Genomic DNA, 7,540 nt, shown 5'->3' on the forward strand with positions numbered 1-7,540 from the left:
GGCTCCCACCCGGTGGTATGTGTTGTTGGCAAGGTTATAGGTGTTCCTGGTGCACATAAGGTTTTCCTTCAAAAGATCATGTAAACTCTGAAAGTTAGGAAAACCTCCTCCTTGTGAGGAGGACGGGCCCGGTTCACCGTGGGGTTGGTACTGGTATTGGGGAGGTAGAGCGTGAGGGACTAGCGCCTCTTGCGGGTTCCATGCATGGCCTTGCATCCTCTGAAAGCTTACCGATCCGTCTTCCGTTGTAACACTCTAGTTATTATTTTAAAGGTTTTCGTATAAATTACGAATACCGACATGTATTTAGTGTTAAGTATCATTAGGAAATTCCGAGTAAATTAAAACTTTTACAAATCATAAGTCATTTGACATAACGTGATCAGATTCATCGTTTAAAAATTAATGACGATGCAAAGTGCGGAAGCGTGTATCTTTATCGTGTTCGGTTCTTCATTGAGCTTGATCGTCTTCCGGCATTCCATAGAGTACCTACATTTCATAAACATGAAATGTTTTAGTCATACGGTATTTAAAACGCATCAAAACGAGTCCGGAAAACAAAACTGATCAAAAACACATTTTTGCACGAGGTTCACCGTAAATTACGGTGGACACCGTAATTTACGGTAATCCTTGTTTTGATTTGTTTCCACCGTAAATCAGGAGTGTTTCACCGTAAACCATTTCAGGTCCACCGTAAATTACGGTGGAACCGTAATTTACGGTGGCACCTGCATCCCACCTTTTTCACAGCAGGTTTCTCCAGCTGTTGCTGTACATTTCCGACTCAACTCGATTTCACGGAAACGGCCATAACATCTTCGTTATTGATCCGTTTTACGCGATTCTTTTTCCTATGCATCCGTAATTAAATCCTCCATCTTATGGAGTTAAAACCCAACATCCAACTTAATAAAATTTCAGACTTCTAATCCTCGGCTTATTACCCTTTATTCCGACTTTTAACCCGGTTATGCATTTTATCAAACAAACGTATTTATTTGATTTCTATATTTCATACACCTCCTCAAATAATTGTGATATACCATATTAGGTTCTAATCATAGGTTTATTACACAAGTTAAACCCGTTATCACTAGTAGGCTTATTTTTGACCCGTTAAGGATATCTTAAGCACTTTTAAGCTCAATATCGCTTTCAATCTAATCTAGCGTTGTAATCTATATCTCTTAACTAGTACTCTTCCATCACAACTAAATGTGTGTCGGATTAAAAGTAGATATCTAAGTGTTCCGAATTTATACCTCTTGAAGTATTATTTTACGGCAAAGACTCATATGGAGTCTTTTGGCCCAAAAATTTCATCTTTCACTATACGTACTCGTGCTAAACCTTTGTTTAATCATAAGACTCCTTTTCAAACAACCTCTAAGAGTTGTTTGTTCAATTTAGCCTACAAGGGCGTTTTGGTCGATTTTGGTCCTTCTCTTACATTGAAGGGCTATCACCAATCATTCGACCAAATTAGCACTTTTACATACATCATAAATAAGCGTACCTGGCTCGGATCAACTAATAGACCCGATTTTAATACCTTGCTTTATATTCGCTAAATAAGAGCGATGCGAGTATCCATTGGATTTCTATTCCTGTAAGCATATAACTCGACAAAAGGTCATTAGTCGATATTGTCAAAAAGTGATGTCTACACCTTTTGACCCGTTTGGCCGAATTGACCGTTTGTCTTTTTGAGATGATATTTATTATCATCTCAAGTACATGACTCGCTCCGTTTAACACGGTACGGTCATTTTTACTTATAAACCTTTTTATTACCACTTTCGTCATAATACGATCGAATTATCAATTTACTTCCTTTTTAACCATTATTATGGTTTCTTTCATCTTTGATTATCTAGTTCCGTACGCCTACACGACGGAACGTCGTATTTTAATTGTTTAGTTATTCCATTCGTTATTTATACACTAAGGGAATATTACACAATCTAAGACTAGTGTAAGCTATACTTACCTTGCATCCGAGTTATGCTTTTTCCTTCATTCTTGATTCGTTTGACCCGCTTCCTTTCCCAAGCCTTTCACCTAGCTCGTTGAGCGTCAAACTATTTTCAACATTTATAAGGTGGTTAGATTAGTCATTAACAATCACGACTATTCCACCTTGCTTATTTTCTTTGTCGAAACTATTATTCGACTTCATCACTAGTTAGTTTGACTTTCTAAAGTCAACTACCTTTAATCATATAATATGCACGATCAAGGCAAATCAACATTATGATTGGAACCCGTTTTATCCCATGTCTCATGTAATTAGTCAAACTTGCCAATTACACGTTTTAATTGAATTTCAACACTTTACTTCTCATTTAGGCATTTTATCAAACACCTAATAGGCATACTTCTACACATTTGCTAACTAGTTCACAACTAGTTGTTTTTTTACCAAGATTAACATCAAAATTCAAACTTTCATGTCTAGTGTTCATGAACTACACCAAGAACTTATATCATCATCTCAATATTCATCAATCTTACATTCTAACATGAGTGTTCATCATATTAACATAAAACCCACTTATCACAATATAGGGTAATTACAAATTCCCTAGTTTTGACAACAATTCATTCAATTTTCTACTAGGGTTTGTTTCTACACCAAGATATAATCACAATAACACTCATAGATTCAAGATTCATTCCAGAATTTCGATTATGATTGTTCATCATAATCTCAAGGTATCACCAAATCATATATTTCAACATACCTTGTAATCCCCATGATTAGGTGATCACGAATTTGTATTCATGCAGTGATTTGGCTCTTGATTTGGGCTTCAATTTGATCAAGTTGTGGAAGTTAGGTTTTGAGCTCCCTGGGCTTTCTCCTGGTCGACCTCACACACGCACACACTAGGTGTGGTGTGTTTTTATTTTTGTTTTTAGTAAATAAAACCTTATTTCCAATTATCCAACTTTGGTCCTTCATGTTTCGTTAGTTATTAAGTTGATTATAACCTACTTATTTACAATCCATATTCCCTTTTATTAACCGGGTCAAGCATTCCTAGTTAGCTTAGCGGGTTCGGGAATATTTATGACTTAGTTTAATTTAGGTCCCGTTAACTCGGGCCTTCTAAGCTTTTATTTCCTAAAAGTTTTTATTGACTTTTTGTTTAATATTAGGATTAATTATTTAAAATCCTAATATTTACCGGTTAAATTTTACCACTGACGGTACTTTACCCGTCTTTTAGTATTAACGAAGTTTGATTACCAAACTCGTTTTCGGGGTGTTACATCCGCCTCATAGATTAGGTTCATGAAGCGACAAATGTGTACATCGACCCGTCCTGACCATGGGCTCCTCTCGAAAGACCTAGGGATGTTCGCGAAGTGCTTGAAGAGGCGGTAGACCCATCCCCCAAAGAAAATAGGGGTTGGTGCATGAGCAAGCCGGTTCAGATGCATGTCCCGGAGTAGGAGGAATGGAACATCAAGGGGTCTTCGGGTGTGAATGCAGTGGAGGACTACCAAATCTCTCAACCCAACAACGCCGCTGCTGTCATGTCTCTGACTAAGAGAGTAAGCAAGGAGCCTATGAATGTAGCGATAAAGCGGATCCCTTAGCTTAGTGCTCTTAGTGCTGCTCGGATTGTAGAACCCATCACCAATCTGAGCCCATGCGGCTTAGCGTTCGTTCTCATCCAACTCTCGCATTCCCCCGGTGTTTTCTTCACTTCCCGAATCGTCTTTCGTATACAGCCCCACTATTGCCCCGAATTGCGCCATAGAGATTGAGTACCTAGTTCCACCACACCGAAATGCAACCCCATTATTGTCGAAAGGGTCGCACCTTTAATTGAAAGTGAAGGTGCTGTAGAACTCCATAGTGCACTCGTGAACCGATCGAAGTCGAGTGGTTAGGGCAACCCTTAGTGGGCCGGTAACGAGGTTGTTGAACCGGTCAAGTTGGTTCACCATGGCTAAGAGGTCCGTGCATGCTTGCCTTGGGTATTCTTCGGGTCTTGTTTGAAGTGTGTCATATCTGGCCCTAGCATCGAGCTCATTTGCGTTGAATCTTGTGAACTTCTTCGACATCTGAAAGAATACACCAAAAGTTAGCACGAAACAGTGAGATTTTCGGAAAAACTGCAAACAATGAGCTGGACACGGCCTCGTGCTCAGCGGGCACGACCCCGTGTCCAGGCGTCTGTTACTCAAAAATTCCATTTTTCGACCCGGTCCCGAAAATCTGAAAATTTTTGGCCAATTAAGTGCGGTTTCCCCGAAAATGGAACCCCAAGTGCCGTTTTTCCCAAAACAAACCGTTTACCCCTTCAATTTTATCTTTTTCGGTTCAAAAACAAGGGTTTGGGTTTTTATGAGAAATTGGGCAAATCTATCAACAATACAATTGGATTTACTTCCCAATACACTAATCTAAACTAATTCTAACAGATTTATGCAAAAATTTGAGGTTTGATCCGGATGAACTTCAAGAACCCTAGATTTTTCCCCAAATTTTTGATGTTTTAACTACATGCAAGTAAACAATCTAACTACTAATGATGATAGAATCATACCTTGATGTTGTTAGAATGAGAGCAGACGTTGGAAATCTGCGGAAAATCGCCTGGATCAGGGCGTTTTTCGGGGAAACGGGGCGTGTGGAATGATGTAACTGATATGAAAAAGGGGTTTTGTCCCGACAGTTGCGCGGACACGGCCCCGTGCCGAGCAAAGTTTTTGAATTTATTTTAGTGCTCGTGTGAGTGCCCTGTTTTCCCAAAAACTTGGTTAGAAGACCTACCGATTTCGATGTTTACCTGCTTGTTCGTAACGTACCAGGTATGATGTTGATGCGTTTACTCGTCGACCGTTTGAAGCGAGATCTCTTCCTCCTCATCCTCAATGGATCCTTGATAGAGTTTTAGCCGTTGGCCATTGACTTTGAATGGAATTCCATTCCGAGATTTAATTTCTATTGCACCGTGAGGAAAAATATGGGTGATGGAAAAAGGTCCTGACCACCTAGATTTTAGCTTACCCGGAAATAATCGAAGTCGTGAATTAAACAGTAGAACTTGATCTCCCACTCGAAATTCATTAGGTTTAATGTGTTTGTCGTGTAAATTTTTCATTCTTTCCTTATAAATTTCTGAGTTAGAGTATGCATAATTCCTTAATTCGTCTAATTCATTTATTTGACAAAATCGATTTTTACCTGCAATTTCTAAATCCAAGTTTACATTTTTTTATTGCCCAGTAGGCCTTGTGAGCTATTTCTACTGGCAAATGACAACTTTTTCCATAGACGAGCTTATATGGGGCTGTGCCTATAGTGGTTTTATAAGCAGTTCGAAAAGCCCATAAAGCATCATCTTAATTTATCGGCCCATTCCTTTTTATTTAAACCTACAGTTTTTTCAAGTATTCGTTTTAACCTCTATTAGTCACTACGGCTTGTCCGTTTGTTTGAGGGTGATATGCTGTTAAGACCCGGTGATAGACCCCATATCTTGTTAAGATTTTTTCGAGTTAATGATTACAAAAATAGGTACCTCTATCACTTATTAATGCTTTAGGTGTTCCAAAACGAGAGAATAATTTCTTCAGAAATCTAACCACGACTCTTCCATCATTTGTTGGAAGTGCCTCAGCCTCGGCCCATTTAGACAAGTAATCGACTGCCACAAGTATATATTTGTTTCCTTTCGACAGTGGGAAAGGTCCCATGAAATCGTGTCACACCCCTAATTTCCACGTATCACCGGTGGGCCCGGTGGGGAGTATAGTGACGTAGTTGGCATCATCATAAACAAACAACTGTAACATCCGTAAAAAACGAATATCCAAAAATCCGACCCGTTTTGATTTTTTCCAAATCGTGATTAACCTGAAATTGTCATATAAAAATAATAATATTATTTCACTATGAATAAATAAATTTGTTTAGATTTAGTGATTGATTGAGAGATAAATTATATATTTCAAAGAAATTGGCTAACAACTTTCCATTTCATGACTATCCTCATTAAATGGGCATTTGAAACATTATTCGTTCCACCTATATATACATATGTATACAAATGGATTTCTCTTTTAATCACACATTGTGTTTATTTACGGGTTAAAATAAATATATATATAAATTCTATAATGGAACTAGTTAAAGTTCGTAGTTAGATTGTAAAATTATAAACAATGAGGGCTAGATCTGCCATAATCTAAAGTTATTGATTGAAGGTGGACTTATTGGAAACCTTAAATTAAAAAGACTTGGGTGTCTAATTGTTAAAATATGCAAACAGGCGCGAATTCTTTTGAACCTTTGAGTTTGCCCTTCAAACTGTCGACAACCAACTCTTTAGCTGTGTTTCCTTTCTCACACTTCCTGATTTGTCGGAAGTTGTTTTCTCATTACACGTTTCCATCGTTACAATCAATCACGAATCTAGACATGTTTGCAACTCGCATACGGGACGTTTGAATACTATAAAAGCCAAAGCCGTCATCACGGTTTTACACCCTCACACACACACTCAAACTCTTCACTCGTTACCACGCCCTTTCGTATCTCCCACACACTCGCCGGAGATTCCGAGAAGACAAACGGAGTACACGCCATCTTCGGAGTAAACCGAACCATCCAGAGCCGTACGAAGGATCGACCGGAGATATACAGAGGCCGCCGGAGATTGGGAGCTCGCCGGAGAACCAGTCGCGGCTGGGAAAACTCATCGGGAACCACGGTTCCTTTACGTTCGCTTCGGTATAAAACTTTTTTTTTCCGAATCTATTCTTACATCACCTTCATGCCAACTCTTGAAAATATATTAATCAAAGAAGCAAAGGATGTTACTGTTTGGTTTGTTTTGTTTACAAGGAAAAAGATGAAATATAACTTGGTAACTGATGTGTGTAAAATGCAACATATAAAACACATCAATTAAGGCATAAAACTAACCCTTTTTTAGTACTAATGTTGGAAAAAAAGTGTTTTTGTCTTCCTTTTGTATTTTCAGGATGAAATGGGCTCAAAATCACAAAAGAAGCAAAAAAGACCACTAATTCTACCATAAATACAAGAAAAGGAACAAAAGTAGACTGCCCGGACCCTCAACGGCACCTCCCAAAGCAAAAAGGAAGAAACAGAGTCTGAACACGCCCCGTGTCCAGGGAACACGGGGGCGTGCCCAGGAAGCAGCAGAAAAGACAAACCAGTAGAAGCTTCCATTGCCCACCACGGGGCCGTGTCCAGCGAGCACGGGGGCGTGGTGAAAGTACAGCAGGCGCATTAATTGTAATTCGCAATTACAATTAATGAGGAGAGAGAGTGTCAGGCGGGCACGGGGCCGTGTCCAGCGGACACGGGGCCGTGTCCAGCCTTCTGTTCAGCCTATAAATAGAGGAGCTTGGATTCATTCTCTCTCATCCCTTGGCACACCACCTCTCTCACACCTCATCCACCACCCACCACCACCATAACACCATCATCCACCACCATCATCCATTGTCCATCGTAGAGTGTGTGAGTCGTCTCGGGATCCAAGAT

At 39.4% G+C, this 7,540-nt stretch overlaps 1 long non-coding RNA gene across 1 annotated transcript; it reads right to left on the minus strand.

Annotated features, from left to right (window-relative positions):
- Positions 1–278: 278 nt before the first annotated feature.
- Positions 279–2,875, minus strand: LOC110905671. Its single transcript, XR_002573328.2, has 3 exons — positions 2,751–2,875; positions 1,997–2,087; positions 279–492 (listed from the first exon to the last, which is right to left on the minus strand). It is a non-coding gene; the product is annotated as an uncharacterized LOC110905671 (long non-coding RNA).
- Positions 2,876–7,540: the final 4,665 nt, after the last annotated feature.

This window comes from Helianthus annuus, chromosome 3, assembly GCF_002127325.2.
Source record: "Helianthus annuus cultivar XRQ/B chromosome 3, HanXRQr2.0-SUNRISE, whole genome shotgun sequence".
NCBI lineage: Eukaryota > Viridiplantae > Streptophyta > Magnoliopsida > Asterales > Asteraceae > Helianthus > Helianthus annuus.